Source organism: Symphalangus syndactylus, chromosome 4 (assembly GCF_028878055.3).
Source record: "Symphalangus syndactylus isolate Jambi chromosome 4, NHGRI_mSymSyn1-v2.1_pri, whole genome shotgun sequence".
Taxonomy (NCBI): domain Eukaryota; kingdom Metazoa; phylum Chordata; class Mammalia; order Primates; family Hylobatidae; genus Symphalangus; species Symphalangus syndactylus.
In genome coordinates, this window is record NC_072426.2 from 66386000 (window position 1) to 66402987 (window position 16988).

The 16988-nt window shown below is 38.3% G+C and overlaps 1 protein-coding gene across 1 annotated transcript in view; it reads left to right on the plus strand.

The window, feature by feature from the left end:
* Nucleotides 1-16988, plus strand: part of GPR158 (G protein-coupled receptor 158) — a 433367-nt gene that overhangs the window by 105169 nt on the left and 311210 nt on the right. The gene's annotated exons all lie outside the window — the stretch shown is intronic.

The window sequence follows — 16988 nt, forward strand, 5'->3', positions numbered from 1 at the left end:
AGAATTCCATATACTATCTCTGATTTTTTTCACATGATTAAATTCCTGTTACTGCTAGCCTCTTGTATAATGCCATTTGTAATAAACTAAGCAAAATTTGCTTTCAGAGGTTAGTATTTAAGAGGAAAAGTATCCCGAAAATCTGTCTTGTTTTTTTTTTTTTTTGTTTGTTTGTTTTTTTATTATACTTTAGGTTTTAGGGTACATGTGCACAATGTGCAGGTTTGTTACATATGTATCCATGTGCCACGTTGATTTCCTGCACCCATTAACTCGTCATTTAGCATTAGGTATATCTCCTAATGCTGTCCCTCCCCCCTCCCCCCAACCCCACAACAGTCCCCGGAGTGTGATGTTCCCCTTCCTCTGTCCATGAGTTCTCATTGTTCAATTCCCACCTATGAGTGAGAACATGCGGTGTTTGGTTTTTTGTCCTTGGGATAGTTTACTGAGAATGATGTTTTCCAGTTTCATCCATGTCCCTACAAAGGATATGAACTCATCCTTTTTTATGGCTGCATGGTATTCCATGGTGTATATGTGCCACATTTTCTTAATCCAGTCTATCGTTGTTGGACATTTGGGTTGGTTCCAACTCTTTGCTATTGTGAATAGTGCTGCAATAAACATACGTGTGCATGTGTCTTTATAGCAGCATGATTTATAGTCCTTTGGGTATATACCCAGTAATGGGATGGCTGGGTCAAATGGTATTTCTAGTTCTAGATCCCTGAGGAATCGCCACACTGACTTCCACAATGGTTGAACTAGTTTACAGTCCCACCAACAGTGTAAAAGTGTTCCTATTTCTCCACATCCTCTCCAGCACCTGTTGTTTCCTGATTTTTTAATGATGGCCATTCTAACTGGTGTGAGATGGTATCTCACTGTGGTTTTGATTTGCATTTCTCTGATGGCCAGTGATGATGAGCATTTCTTCATGTGTTTTTTGGCTGCATAAATGTCTTCTTTTGAGAAGTGTCTGTTCATGTCCTTTGCCCACTTTTTGATGCGGTTGTTTGTTTTTTTCTTGTAAATATGTTTGAGTTCATTGTAGATTCTGGATATTAGCCCTTTGTCAGATGAGTAGGTTGCAAAAATTTTCTCCCATTCTGTAGGTTGCCTGTTCACTCTGATGGTAGTTTCTTTTGCTGTTCAGAAGCTCTTTAGTTTAATTAGATCCCATTTGTCAATTTTGGCTGTTGTTGCCATTGCTTTTGGTGTTTTAGACATGAAGTCCTTGCCCACGCCTATGTCCTGAATGGTATTGCCTAGGTTTTCTTGTAGGATTTTAATGGTTTTAGGTCTAACATATAAGTCTTTAATCCATCTTGAATTAATTTTTGTATAAGGTGTAAGGAAGGGATCCAGTTTCAGCTTTCTACATATGGCTAGCCAGTTTTCCCAGCACCATTTATTAAATAGGGAATCCTTTCCCCATTTCTTGTTTTTGTCAGGTTTGTCAAAGATCAGATAGTTGTAGATATGCGGCATCATTTCTGAGGGCTCTGTTCTGTTCCATTGATCTATGTCTCTGTTGTGGTACCAGTACCATGCTGTTTTGGTTACTATAGCCTTGTAGTATAGTTTGAAGTCAGGTAGGGTGATGCCTCCAGCTTTGTTCTTTTGGCTTAGGATTGACTTGGCGATACGGGCTCTTTTTTGGTTCCATATGAACTTTAAAGTAGTTTTTTCCAATTCTGTGAAGAAAGTCATTGGTAGCTTGATGGGGATGGCATTGAATCTATAAATTACCTTGGGCAGTATGGCCATTTTCACGATATTGATTCTTCCTACCCATGAGCATGAAATGTTCTTCCATTTGTTTGTATCCTCTTTTATTTCATTGAGCAGTGGTTTGTAGTTCTCCTTGAAGAGGTCCTTTACATCCCTTGTAAGTTGGATTCCTAGGTATTTTATTCTCTTTGAAGCAATTGTGAATGGGAGTTCACTCATGATTTGGCTCTCTGTTTGTCTGTTATTGGTGTACAAGAATGCTTCTGATTTTTGTACATTGATTTTGTATCCTGAGACTTTGCTGAAGTTGCTAATCAGCTTAAGGAGATTTTGGGCTGAGACCATGGGGTTTTCTAGATATACAATCATGTCATCTGCAAACAGGGACAATTTGACTTCGTCTTTTCCTAATTGAATACCCTTTATTTCCTTCTCCTGCCTGATTGCTCTGGCCAGAACTTCCAGCACTATGTTGAATAGGAGCAGTGAGAGAGGGCATCCCTGTCTTGTGCCAGTTTTCAGAGGGAATGCTTCCAGTTTTTGCCCATTCAGTATGATATTGGCTGTGGGTTTGTCGTAGATAGCTCTTATTATTTTGAGATAGGTTCCATCAATACCTAATTTATTGAGAGTTTTTAGCATGAAGGGTTGTTGAATTTTGTCAAAGGCCTTTTCTGCATCTATTGAGATAATCATGTGGTTTTTGTCTTTGGTTCTGTTTGTATGCTGGATTACATTTATTGATTTGCGTATGTTGAACCAGCCTTGCATCCCAGGGATGAAGCCCACTTGATCATGGTGGATAAGCTTTTTGATGCGCTGCTGGATTCGGTTTGCCAGTATTTTATTGAGGATTTTTGCATCAATGTTCATCAAGGATATTGGTCTGAAATTCTCTTTTTTGGTCATGTCTCTGCCAGGCTTTGGTATCAGGACGATGCTGGCTTCATAAAATGTGTTAGGGAGGATTCCCTCTTTTTCTATTGTTTGGAATAGTTTCAGAAGGAATGGTACCAGTTCCTCCTTGTACCTCTGGTAGAATTTGGCTGTGAATCCGTCAGGTCCCTGGACTCTTTTTGGTTGGTAAGCTATTGATTATTGCCACAATTTCAGAACCTGTTATTGATCTATTCAGAGATTCAACTTCTTCCTGATTTAGTCTTGGGAGGGTGTATTTGTCGAGGAATTTATCCATTTCTTCTTGATTTTCTAGTTTATGTGCGTAGAGGTGTTTGTAGTATTCTCTGATGGTAGATTGTATTTCTGTGGGATCGGTGGTGATATCCCCTTTTTCATTTTTTATTGCGTCTATTTGATTCTTCTCTCTTTTCTTCTTTATTAGTCTTGCTAGCGGTCTATCAATTTTGTTGATCTTTTCAAAAAACCAGCTCCTGGATTCATTAATTTTTTGAAGGGTTTTTTGTGTCTCTATTTCCTTCAGTTCTGCTCTGATTTTAGTTATTTCTAGCCTTCTGCTAGCTTTTGAACGTGTTTGCTCTTGCTTTTCTAGTTCTTTTAATTGTGATGTTAGGGTGTCAATTTTGGATCTTTCCTGCTTTCTCTTGTGGGCATTTAGTGCTATAAATTTCCCTCTACACACTGCTTTGAACGTGTCCCAGAGATTCTGGTATGTTATGTCTTTGTTCTCGTTGGTTTCAAAGAACATCTTTATTTCTGCCTTCATTTCATTATGTACCCAATAGTCATTCAGGAGCAGGTTGTTCAGTTTCCATGTAGTTGAGTGGTTTTGAGTGAGTTTCTTAATCCTGAGTTCTAGTTTGATTGCACTGTGGTCTGAGAGACAGTTTGTTATAATTTCTGTTCTTTTACATTTGCTGAGGAGAGCTTTACTTCCAACTGTGTGGTCAATTTTGGAATAGGTGTGGTGTGGTGTTGAAAAAAATGTATATTCTGTTGATTTGGGGTGGAGAGTTCTGTAGATGTCTATTAGGTCCACTTTGTGTAGAGCTGAGTTCAGTTCCTGGATATCCTTGTTAACTTTCTGTCTCGTTGATCTGTCTAATGTTGACAGTGGGGTGTTAAAATCTCCCATTATTATTGTGTGGGAGTTTAAGTTCCTTTGTAGGTCACTCAGGACTTGCTTTATGAATCTGGGTGCTCCTGTGTTGGGTGCATATATATTTAGGATAGTTAGCTCTTCTTGTTGAATTGATCCCTTTACCATTATGTAATGGCCTTCTTTGTCTCTTTTGATCTTTGTTGGTTTAAAGTCTATTTTATCAGAGACTAGGATTGCAACCCCTGCCTTTTTTTGTTTTCCATTTGCTTGATAGATCTTCCTCCATCCCTTTATTTTGAGTCTATGTGTGTCTCTGCACGTGAGATGGGTTTCCTGAATACAGCACACTGATGGGTCCTGACTCCTTATCCAGTTTGCCAGTCTGTGTCTTTTAATTGGAGCATTTAGCCCATTTACATTTAACGTTAATATTGTTATGTGTGAATCTGATCCTGTCATTATGATGTTAGTTGGTTATTTTGCTCGTTAGTTGATGCAGTTTCTTCCTAGCCTGGATGGTCTTTACAATTTGGCATGTTTGTGCAGTGGCTGGTACCGGTTGTTCCTTTCCATGTTTAGTGCTTCCTTCAGGAGCTCTTTTAGGGCAGGCCTGGTGGTGACAAAATCACTCAGCGTTTGCTTGTCTGTAAAGTATTTTATTTCTCCTTCACTTATGAAGCTTAGTTTGGTGAGATATGAAATTCTGGGTTGAAAATTCTTTTCTTTAAGAATGTTGAATATCGGCCCACACTCTCTTCTGGCTTGTAAAGTTTCTGCTGAGAGATCAGCTGTTAGTCTGATGGGCTTCCCTTTGTGGGTAACCCGACCTTTCTCTCTGGCTGCCCTTCACATTTTTTCCTTCATTTCAACTTTGGTGAATCTGACAATTATGTGTCTAGGAGTTGCTCTTCTCGAGGAGTATCTTTGTGGCGTTCTCTGTATTTCCTGAATCTGAATGTTGGCCTGCCTTGCCTGATTGAGGAAGTTCTCCTGGATAATATCTTGCAGAGTGTTTTCCAACTTGGTTCCATTCTCCCCGTCATTTTCAGGTACACCAATCAGACGTAGGTTTGGTCTTTTCACATAGTCCGAAATTTCTTGGAGGCTTTGTTCATTTCTTTTTATTCTTTTTTCTCTAAACTTCCTTTCTGGCTTCATTTCATTCATTTCATCTTCCATCAGCGATACCCTTTCTTCCAGTTGATTGCGTCTGCTACTGAGGCTTCTGCAATCTTCGCGTAGTTCTGGAAACTTGGCTTTCAGCTCCATCAGCTCCTTTAAGCCCTTCTCTCCATTGATTATTCTAGATATCCATTCTTCTAATTTTTTTTCAAAGTTTTTAACTTCTTTGCTATTGTTTTGAATTTCCTCCCGTAGCTCAGAGTAGTTTGATCGTCTGAAGCCTTCTTCTCTCAACTCGTCAAAGTCATCCTCCATCCAGCTTTGTTCTGTTGCTGGTGAGGAACTGCGTTCCTTGGGAGGAGGAGAGGTGCTCTGCTTTTTAGAGTTTCCAGCTTTTCTGCTCTGTTTTTTCCCCATCTTTGTGGTTTTATCTACTTTTGGTCTTTGATGATGGTGATGTACAGATGGGTTTTTGGTGTGGATGTCCTTTCTGTTTGTTAGTTTTCCTTCTTCCAGACAGGACCCTCAGCTGCAGGTCTGTTGGAGTTTACTAGAGGTCCACTCCAGACCCTGTTTGGCTGGGTGTCAGCAGCGGTGGCTGCAGAACAGCGGATTTTCGTGAGACCACAAATTCAGCTGTCTGATAGTTCCTCTGGAAGTTTTGTCTCAGAGGAGTACCCGGCCAAGTGAGGTGTCAGTCTGTCCCTACTGGGGGGATGCCTCCCAGTTAGGCTGCTCAGGGGTCAGGGACCCACTTTAGGAGGCAGTCTGTCCGTTCTCAGATCTCCAGCTGCATGCTGGGAGAACCACTGCTCTCTTCAAATCTGTCAGTCAGACAGGGACATTTAATTCTGAGGAGGTTCCTGCTGACTTTTTGTTTGTCTGTGCCCTGCCCCCAGAGGTGGAGCCTACAGAGGCAGGCAGGCCTCCTTGAGCTGTGGTGGGCTCCACCCAGTTCGAGCTTCCTGGCTGCTTTGTTTACCTAAGCAAGCCTGGGCAATGGGGGGTGCCCCTCCCCCAGCCTCGCTTCTGCCTTGCAGCTTGATCTCAGACTGCTGTGCTAGCAATCAGCGAGACTCCGTGGGCATAGGACCCTCCGAGCCAGGTGCAGGACACAGTCTCCTAGTGTGCCGTTTTCCAGGCCCGTTGGAAAAGCGCAGTATTGGGGTGGGACTGACCCGATATTCCAGGTGCCGTCTGTTTCCCCTTTCTTTGACTGGGAAAGGGAACTCCCTGACCCCTTGCGCTTCCTGAGTGAGGCAATGCCTCGCCCTGCTTCGGCTCGCGCACAGTGCGCTTCACCGACTGTCCTGCACCCACTGTTAGGCACTCCCTAGTGAGATGAAACCGGTACCTCAAGCAGAAATGCAGAAATCACCCGTCTTCTGTGTCGCTCCGGGTGGGGTGGCTGGGAGCTGGAGACCGGAGCTGTTCCTATTCGGCCATCTTGGCTCCATCCCCTCTGAAAATCTGTTAATGACATATGTAATATAATGCTTAAGGATGTATTAACAGTCTACAGAATCCATTGAAAAAGCTTAAGAGCAAAAGAGGACAATTCATATGATGGTTAAACCTTAAAATAGTTTATCAGTGAGGAAAAAAGAAAATGTGATTTTGAAAGGAAAGGCAAGGACAGTAGAAAATGTCTGAGGAAGAAATAGATCAATACTCAAAGTAATGATCAGAATACGTAGGCCTTTGCCATTAGCAGTGGAGAAATGTTAGATAATCAGGTGATAAATGACTTTGTGGGAGGGAGGTGCTCGTATGTATCAGACAAATGATTTCATGGAGTAGTTTCTTATATTTATCTGTATTGCTATGTATCTTCCCTCTTTGAGCCTAAGTAGAATAATTTATTTCAGTTCTTTTAGATAACTAAATGTTACATTACCTTTTCAAATATTTAATTAAAACCTAAGCTTAACTGAATCAAATGTACTCTATTCCTTTGATTGCACAAGGGGTCCTAAAGTACTGTACATTAAAAATAAAATTCTACTGTAATAAAAATTAAACCAAATTATTAAAAAATTTAATGAAAATAATGTCATAATTAGACAAAAGTAAAAAATAATACAATCTCATGCAATTATCTTAATATTTGCACATTGCCTTCTGCATGCAGCCATATTTTTAACATACTTGCAGTCATAATATGCATTTCTATATTATAATTTTTGTATTGTGAATTGCCATCTCTCCCCATCTTGTTGAAAAACAGATTTAAATAGCTTACAAAGAAATGTACAATAAAACAAAGTAACATTAATTAAAACCAATAGGAAAAGAAAGAATTCAGGAGGAAGAAAAGGAAGGGCAGGATAAAATAAGAAATGTGTGAGGTAATATAAAAAAATGTCATTAGCTATTAGACACGGGCCATAGATTTATCTTTGAGCAAGCGCTTAAAGAGGGAAATGGGATCAATTTCTGATTTATCGTGTCTAGTAGATTATACAGATCAGTTGTTTAGAAGAAGTAACAAATATTTTTAATGCTGAAACCATAGATAAATTTCTTTTGTTTTTCATCATAAAGAGGATACAATGGCTTCAACACCACTCTAATGTCAAATATAGCCATAAGTTTCATGGGGCTGCTTCTTGTAACACGCATTTTAATATCCTCAGTGTTGGCAAATACTACAGAACTAACGTTAGCATACCTTAATGCATTTTAAAAAAACAGAACAAGATTATATTTCAATATACAACTTCTGTATAACCAAAAAACAAAACATCACAGTAAAATGAATGAGAAAAAACATATTTGCAATTCTAGACAAAATGTTAACATCTTTAATCATCAATGAACTCTTCAGAAATCAGTACAAAGAGACTAAAATTACAAGGGAAGTGAAAAAAGGAACAGAGGAAAATGGAATAGCACAAATGAGTTATAAGGCTATATGAAGATGGTATAGTTAACATTAATAGCTGAGAAAGCAATTTCATTATAAATTCCATTATCGATCCTTACAAATATTGGTATCTGATGTTTGTGCAGCTTTAGGAAATGAAGAATTCTCGAATACTGGGGAAACTTACTGTAGTCATGGGGAGTTTACTCAAAAAATGTCGATTTTTGCATAAACTTGGCCCTGGCAGTTCCAAACTATAGGAATCACTCCAACAAAGTAGTTAGGTACACACCCACATACATATACATACGTGTTTACTACATAGAAAATGTGTAAGTAATATATCATCCCCCAAGAAACTACTTATGTATCAATTGGTTTATAAAATAATAGACAGTGGCAGGGGTGGGGGGTAGAAATAGAAAAAAGGCACTGAAGTAAAAATACTACATTTCTCAAAATTCTGTGTCCTTTGAATTCTTATGAAACATTTTTAATGAATCAGTTTTATATAATGCATTTTAAAGAAACATTTAGATTAATATTTCTGTTTACTTTAGAAAGTCTCTTTGGAATGAGCTGGTTGCTCCTTTTCTCTTAAAAATAACCTTTCAGGGTTACTTTGGATGGATACTTTTTTTTTCTTTCCTTTTTGATGACTTTCCCATGATGGGTAGATAATTTAAAGCATTTCATTGATGTAGTTATGCTGTTCAATGCAACCTTCCAGCACTCTCTTTTTATCATTAGATTATTCGCTCTATATAGCAGAATCATTGAATGAGGGAGTAAACAGTTTGAGAATGGGAAGTAGATAGAGCTAAATTTAGTATAATGACCTATGAGAAGAGCAAAAAAAAATGAGGTCTTTAAAGATTAAAGATTTTAAAGATATAAGCCTAAATTGTACAAAGTTGAGCCAAATTTCATGCACAGAAAGTTGCTTTTAACTTCCTCTTCCCACATACACACACACATTTAGAGAGAAATTTATTTCTTAGAAAAATAATATTTTCCTGGTTAGACATGTATTTTCTACAAGAATTATTAATTATTTTCTACCAAAGACACTCATTTGTCTAGATCTATGTGGTTCATTAAGAAAGCAAACAATGCTGGACAATGATAAAAGTAACAAGAGTTATAAGACAATGGAAGGAGAGATCAGTCACAGTGAGCTGGATGTGATTTTTCCCATCACGAAATGGATGAGAGATCTGATCAGTTAAAGACAGCACACAAAAATTATCTTTTGCTTTTAGTAGAAAATTGTCTTCTACTGTCCCTGACCAAGTACATTGATCTCTAAATGAAGCTTTGAGATTTTGCAGCTTTTTCTTTGTGGATTAACTGCAAAAGATACATCCTTTATATGCTGCTGTCTTGAGTTGAGAATTCCTTTTCTAGTAGAGAATAGAGGAATTTGCATTGTTACTTATTCTCTACTTTTATCTGTAGGTGGAAAAACCTTCCTTGTAACATGGTTACTTACTATATGGAGTCAGGGGAAGATAGCTGACCATGAAACTGAGCCTGGTTTCTGACTCTTCCACTTACATAGTAGGTATGGTCTGCCTAGGCTAAGCATGTTTGAAATAAATGGGGATCATCTTCACAATAAGGTGAATCCTTGTTTAGAAGATTAAATGAGATATTATATACCTAACACATGGCTCTCAAATATTTGTCTCTCAAAAAGGGTTAGCCATTCTATTATTATTGCTGGTGGTGGTATTTTTGGAGGCAAATTGGCAAAAATAATGACCAAATTTTCTTCCAGGTTTTTGTAGACCCAATATTTTTCTAGGTAAGTGTTTAGGATTGGAGAGAGGAAATACCAGATAATCAGATGCAGAATGTTTTTCTCCATAGCAAATTATTTTCTTGTTCACATGGATCATCTTGTCTCCTTGATTCTGGTTTGGGTATTTTAATAAAGTTCTTTAAACCTGTAATTTTTTTTTTTTTTTGAGTTGGAGTTTCACACTGTTGCCTGAACTGGAGTGCAGTGGCACGATCTTGGCTCACTGAAACCTCCGCCTCCTGAGTTCAAGTGATTCTCCTGCCTCAGCCTCCTGAGTAGTTGGGATTATAGGCACCCGCCACCATGCCCAGCTAATTTTTTGTATTTTTAGCAGAGACAGGGTTTCACCATGTTGGCAGGCTGGTCTTGAACTCCTGACCTCGTGATTCACCTGCGTCAGCCTCTCAAAGTGCGAGATTACAGGCCTGAGCCACTGCACTCAGCCTAAATCTCTAATCTTATATTTTAAATGACATAGGTTTACTTACAAATAAATTAACTTTCTTTCATCTTGCCATTGTTGCATCAACTACGTTTATATTGCTATTGTATAATCAATTAACTAATAAAAGACGAGTGAGATTCCAGTTATCTGAACCAGGAGAGGGACTGCTGACTAAGAGTAAGCAAATAAAACATCTTTTTTTCTTTCAAATAAAATATCTTTAGTAGGACAATAGTGGGAGAAACTTTGTGAGTCATAACCGTGTAACAGAATTTCTAACGAATATTAAAATCGTGTCTTAATTTTAATACTTTATTGTAATTAAAAATAAAAGGAGTAGAAATCCCTCTTTAAATCAACTTAGTTTACTCAGCAAGATAATTTCAGTTCATAAAGGCATCCTTTTGCTGAATTTTCTGAGTCGTGCTTGTGACTCACTGAGCTGGCTTTGCTGATGATGAGTCATTTCAGATTTTCTTGAAAAAGGCTACCTGACTATCACTGCTTTGTCTTTGGTTTGCAATGAACAGAGGAAATACACCATTACAGGTGATAGTATGGATAGCAAAAGGAATGTGGAAAAAAAATGGCCACCTCTATGATTTGGATGTAATCATTTCTGTCTGGTAAAGGGTCAATGATTTGTGCAGTTGAAGAGATACTGCTCTAGCAAGTGTTCTAATATTGTCAAGAACCTCCTTCTTTGCCTCCTAAGAGCATGGAAGCAAAATTCTCCATAGGCATCGATATTCTCTTTGCCTTTTAAAACATAAGGGTAGACTGGGGCAAGACACTGGTCCTGTCTGTGATTTCATGTGATGTCAAATTGCTGGTCAGAATGTCTGCTTCTCAGGTAATCATCTAGGTGTATGGGATGCATAGAAACTAAAAATAAAAATGAGAAGAATCATTAACACCGGATAATAACTTTAACCTCTACTAATTTAATACTTGAATAGAAGAGGATATGGAATTTGACTGCTTTGCCAGTGTTTCATTAGGAGATGTTCTTTACCTAGCCCTTTCCCAATCTGTCCCTTTCCTAGTCTGCCCCATATGTGGACCTCCCTGTCTTACCCACAGGTAGCCCAAATCCTAGGAGTGATTCGTCACTCTTGTTTCTGATTACTGACATAATTTCTATTATTGAGTCCATCTCTTTCTTCAGAGTATATCCAACATCCATGCACTTCTCATCAATTTCACTGTTATATCCATAGTCCAAACCATCATGTTGTCCTATGTGGTCTCCTAGCTGGCAGCTCCACGTGTGTGCTTGCACTCTGTAAAGTCTGTTCACCCATCAGCCAGAGTAACTGCCTTAAACAATAAATGAGATAATGTCTCTCTCCTTCTCAAAACAGGGAAAGAATGACTTCCCTTTCTTTCTTTCTTTTTTTTTTTTTTGAGACGGAGTCTCGCTCTGTCGCCCAGGCTGGAGTGCAGTGGCGGGATCTCGACTCACTGTAAGCTCCGCCTCCCGGGTTCACGCCATTCTCCTGCCTCAGCCTCTCTTGAGTAGCTGGGACTACAGGCGCCCACCACCGCGCCCGGCTAATTTTTTGTATTTTTAGTAGAGACGGGGTTTCACGGTGTTAGCCAGGATGGTCTCGAACTCCTGACCTTGTGATCTGCCCGCCTCGGCTTCCGAAAGTGCTGGGATTACAGGCGTGAGCCACCGCGCCCGGCCTGACTTGCCTTTCTTTTATACTTCAAATAAAACCTGAAAAAACTTTTCGTGGTCTACTGGGACCTTTTTCTTCCTTAAATGTGCAAAATTCTCTCCAGACTGAGAGCATTCTGTTTGCCTAAAATACTTTCCCCCATACCTTTACAAAGCTCTATTATTTAGATTCCTGCCAAATATCAATTCTTCAAGGAGGCCTTCCCTGAATCCCCAGTTAAAAAAATAACGCCTTAGATCAGAGACCTCAGAAGCTGAGACTGCTGTAGTTATTCTTGTGAAAGTCATTTACTGAGTCAGTGCTTTTGGTAAAAGGGAAATGAGAAAAACATTGCAGGGGCAGGGAGGAAAAAAAAAATCTAAGCAAGGATGTCAGCTGAGCTGGGGACATGCTTCAGCCTGGTTGCAGGGGATGCCCTGGAACACAAATAACGTCAGAAACTTACTCCCACCTCGAGGCAAGGAAACTGGCTATTTGTTCACAATATCAGTCAATTGTTGGCTGCCCCTGGGATAGTGATAATGGGCCACAGTCTCCTGGGTGAGGCAACTCTCCTTCAGTTGAGGGCAGTTTTCCAGCGAAGGGGGTAGCTGTGAGCCCGTAACAGCCAACAGTCACAGGTACTGCTAAGGGCAGGTGCATCACCTAGTGAAGGGGGATCTGGTAGTGGTATTAACAGCATCTGCTACAAGTAGCCAACCCTATTAGATACCCTATTTCACTTTTCATTATAGCATTATATATTATCTACTTGTTGGTCTGTCTATCATCTATCTTTCTATCTATTTCTAATCTATTGATTGATCTTTCCTTGTCCAAGATTAAAATGAAGAGGGTAGGGATTTTGCCTTGCTTATTGCTATATTCCTAGTACCCAAATGAGTACCCAGTATGTTAAAAGTATCAAAAATAATCATAACTAACATGTATTAAGTGTTTACAACATGCCAGATGTGATTCTTTTTTATGTCTAGAAGTATATTTATTAATCATAGAATAATTAAAGCAGTATTTTTATTAGTGAAAATAATCTATGCTTATTAGACAAATTTGGTAGCAAAAGGTAAATTACACCACTTCAATATTAGCACTTTTATTTTATTATTATTGTTATTATACTTTAAGTTTTAGGGTACATGTGCACAATGTGCAGGTTTGTTACATATGTATCCATGTGCCATGTTGGTGTGCTGCACTCATTAACTCGTCATTTAGCATTAGGTATATCTCCTAATGCTGTCCCTCCCCCCTCCCCCCACCCCACAACAGTCCCCGGAGTGTGATATTCCCCTTCCTGTGTCCATGTGTTCTCATTGTTCAATTCCCACCTATGAGTGAGAACATGCGGTGTTTGGTTTCTTGTCCTTGCGATAGTTTACTGAGAATGATGGTTTCCAGTTTCATCCATGTCCCTACAAAGGATATGAACTCATCATTTTTTATGGCTGTATAGTATTCCATGGTGTATATGTGCCACATTTTCTTAATCCAGTCTATCGTTGTTGGACATTTGGGTTGGTTCCAAGTCTTCGCTATGCCAGATGTGATTCTAAGTGCTTTACAAGTATTAATTCATTTACTTCCCATAATGATATTATAAAAGAGATACTATTATTATCTTCATGTTACAGTTGAGGAAAGTGACACAGAGGGGCCAAGTAACTTACCCACAGTTACACATTTAGGGGGTGGCGAGTCTAGGATTTTATTCCAGGCTGAATCCACTGCCTCTCTATAAATACTCATTGAGTGTTGAAGGAATAAGTCCATTGAGTTAGATTCATGAACCATTTTCTAGGTAGTTTAATCATCTTTGTCATTCTGTTTCAGCACAGTAATGAAATGGGAGTTCAGTAAAATTCTTCCTTTGGCATATTTTTGTGTCTGTGTCCTGCAACAGGGGCTTAGGTAGCAAAAGGCTGGCACTCTGCCACTCTAGCCATCACTTGTGACCTTGGCCTGTATTTTAATTAGCTCTCCATAACTCAGGCATTTGTTTATTGTATGATGTATTCCATATCAGAAGAACTCCTTACCAAGAGTTCAAAGATATAAATTCTGCTCCTAGGTCTAACATTGCTATCTTTACAGACTGGGACAACTTTCTCAGTCTCTCTGAGCCTCAGTGTCTTGATTTGTAAAGTGAGAAGTTTGGTCCAGGTGAATAAACTTGTAGCCTGAGGCGCTGTATGACATCAGTCATACAAGGTTTGACATTGGTCTTAAATGGGTATTTTATGAATGAATCAATACATAAGCAAATGAGTGAATCAGATGTGTAAGTATCATTTGAGTTTCCAAAGAATTGTTTTGTGTTGCTTTAACTGTGTGGACCAAGAAGCCAGAAGCATAAGAAGATATGGATCTTACCAGAAGCATAAACGTTTCTTTTACATTGTCCTCTGTACATGGCAGAAGGCCTATCACCTGGGGGTCTTCATTTCAGAAACCAGGAAGTATGTTCTGTTTTATCTCTTAACCCCCATCTCCCATGTAGGTTGAATTTATCAAAGTTCAGATGGAGATTAAAGACTCAGGTGAATCAGTTTAGTTACTAGGCAACATACTTATCAGTGGCTTGTGAACCATAACCTATAGAAAGAAAACTAGATTTGGGGCCAACAGACACAGAGTTGAATTTCTGCATGTGTCAGTAGCTGTGTAATTGTGTTTTGAAACCACTTTAGATGAGCAAGTTCACCCCCTACAAGAACAGTGACATTTCAGGTTTGTATATAATGTTTGTTGTGCTATACATTGGAAAGAGCATGCATGGACTTGGGAGCTGGTCACATCTGGGTTCAAATCCCATCTTTGCACCTTAATAGCTGAGTGCTTGGGCAAGGAACTTAGCATCTCTGAACCTCAGGTTCCATCTGTATAAAATGAGTAAATGTGGCATATTGTGGGGATTGTGTCTCACAGAGTGCCTACTGAAACATTTAAACAATAAGTGCTGGCTAATAATAATAATTTAGATTATATTCTGTATACTAATAGGTTACTTCCACTTTGAGATGTTCTTATAATTACTATGCTGTGTTGTAAGGCTTAATTCTAGGGTTCTAGATATTAGAATCTCTGCTTAAATTTTGCCACTTTAATTCTAGTTTTCATATTTTATTACTAAATATTGTGTGTGTTTGGTTAACTTAGCAAACTTTTGACTTTAAATAGTATTGCCCAACAAAATAATTTTCAAAGCAATCTTTTAAAACGGGTCTTTTCTTTAAAAAATGTAAAGTTGTCTTATTGTTTTATAACCAATGGGTTTTGCCTTTGAACTAACAAAGTACCTTTTAGAACATTTGCCTTATTAAAAGAGAACTATTGCAAATTAAAATATTAATGCATATTTTAAATCTAAAAATGGTGCTTTTGATTCTCTTCAAGGGTGCAATACAAGTTTGTTCTCTTAAGCAGCTTAAGGCACATTTTTATCTTTCTCATTAATTTTTATTTTTTCCTTTATCAGCTCAGCCAGAGTCTGGCTTTGAATTAAAAGGTGGGTTGTTCAAATTTTTGCATGAATCATAATCATAAACATCATGGCCTGTGTACTTCTCAGCAGTTTGACTCTTTTTTATGTTATCTTATTTAAAAATTATTCTTTACTCTCTGTTTCAAGTCTTCTGTATTTCCCTGCCTAGGCAGTTGAGGTTAAAAAGAATGCTTTAGTTTGTTTTTATTTCTCTTCTACTAGAGCCCTCAATAAATTTGCTAAGAAGATAAAAATCTCCATGTTTATTTATTTACCACAATCAGAAGGAGCTTTTTCACTTTACCTTTAAGTTTCGTTCTTGTATTTAATTTCTAAATTAAATAAATTTCTTGTATTTAATTTGTTACACCTGAGTATAACAATATATACACAGTGCTTGCTAATTTTGTAGACTTTGGTCAGCAAAGATTGAACACTTAACATAATTGAACATTTCTTTTAAATTTATTTTAAATTTGAAAGAGCTATATTATTCACTTAGAATAGTTTGAATAAGTTATCAGTATACATTTTGTTTATTTTTGTATATGTTTAAGGTGTATAACATGTTTTGATATAATATAGATAGTAAAATGATTACTACAGTCAAGTAAATTAACATGTTCGCCATCTCACACTTAAGTGGGGGTGTGTGTGTGTGGTAAAGGCACCTAAAATGTACTCACTTAGCAAATTTTTGGTATACAGTACAATATTATTAGCTATAGTCATTGTAATGTATCTTGGATCCCTAGACTTATTCATTGGAGAAAAACTGTATCTTTGTACACTTTGACCAATATTGTCCCATTTTCCCTATTCTCCCATCTCAATAACTACCTTTCCACCCTGTATTTATATGTATTTGATCTTGTTTTAGATTCCACATGTAAGTGAGATCATACAGTTCTTTTTTTTCTCTGTCTGGCTTATTTCACTTAGTGTAATATCCTCTGGGTTCCTCCATGTTGTTGCAAATGACAGGCTGTCCTTTTTAAAGGCTGGGCAGTAATCCATTTTGTATATATACCACATTTTCTTCATCCATTCATCTTCTGACGCTTAGATAATTTTTGTATCTTAGCTATTGTGAATAATGCTCAATGAACACGGGAGTGCAGATATGTTTATACTCGTGTCTTTCTTCAAATCCTACTAATTTTTCACTTTTTAGTACAAATTTTGCATGAAAACTTTAGCTTACCTTATTACATAGTAGAAGCATTCTATATCAGTTTTCCTTTTTATTTTTATTTTTTTTTGAGTCAGAATCTCATTCTGTCATCCAGGCTGGAGTGCAGTAGCATGATCTCAGCTCACTGCAACCTCCACCTCCAGGGTTCAAGTGATTCTCGTGCTTCAGCCTCTGGAGTAGCTGGGATTACAGGTGCATGCCATCACGCCCAGCTAGGTGATCCGCCCACCTCGGTCTACCAAAGTGCTGGGATTACAGGTGTGAGCTACCATGCCCAGCCCTATACCAGTTTTCTATTGCTGCTGCAACAAATTACCCACATTTTAGTGGCTTAAAACAATGCAAATGTATATCTTACACTTCTCTAGATTACAAGTCTGACACAGCTCTCATTGTGCTAGAATCAAGGTGTCAGCAGGGCTGCATTCCTTTCTGGAGGCTGTCAGAAGAACGTGTCCCCTGTCTTTCCCAGCTTTCTGTGGCCACTTATGTTCCATGGCTTGTGGCTCCCTTCTTCCAGCTTCAAAGGTAGAAATTTGCATTTCTGAGCATTTTTCCATAGTCATCTCCAGTTGACTCTCTTCTGCCTTCCTCTTTCACTTTCAAGAACACTTGTGATTATATTGTGCCCAC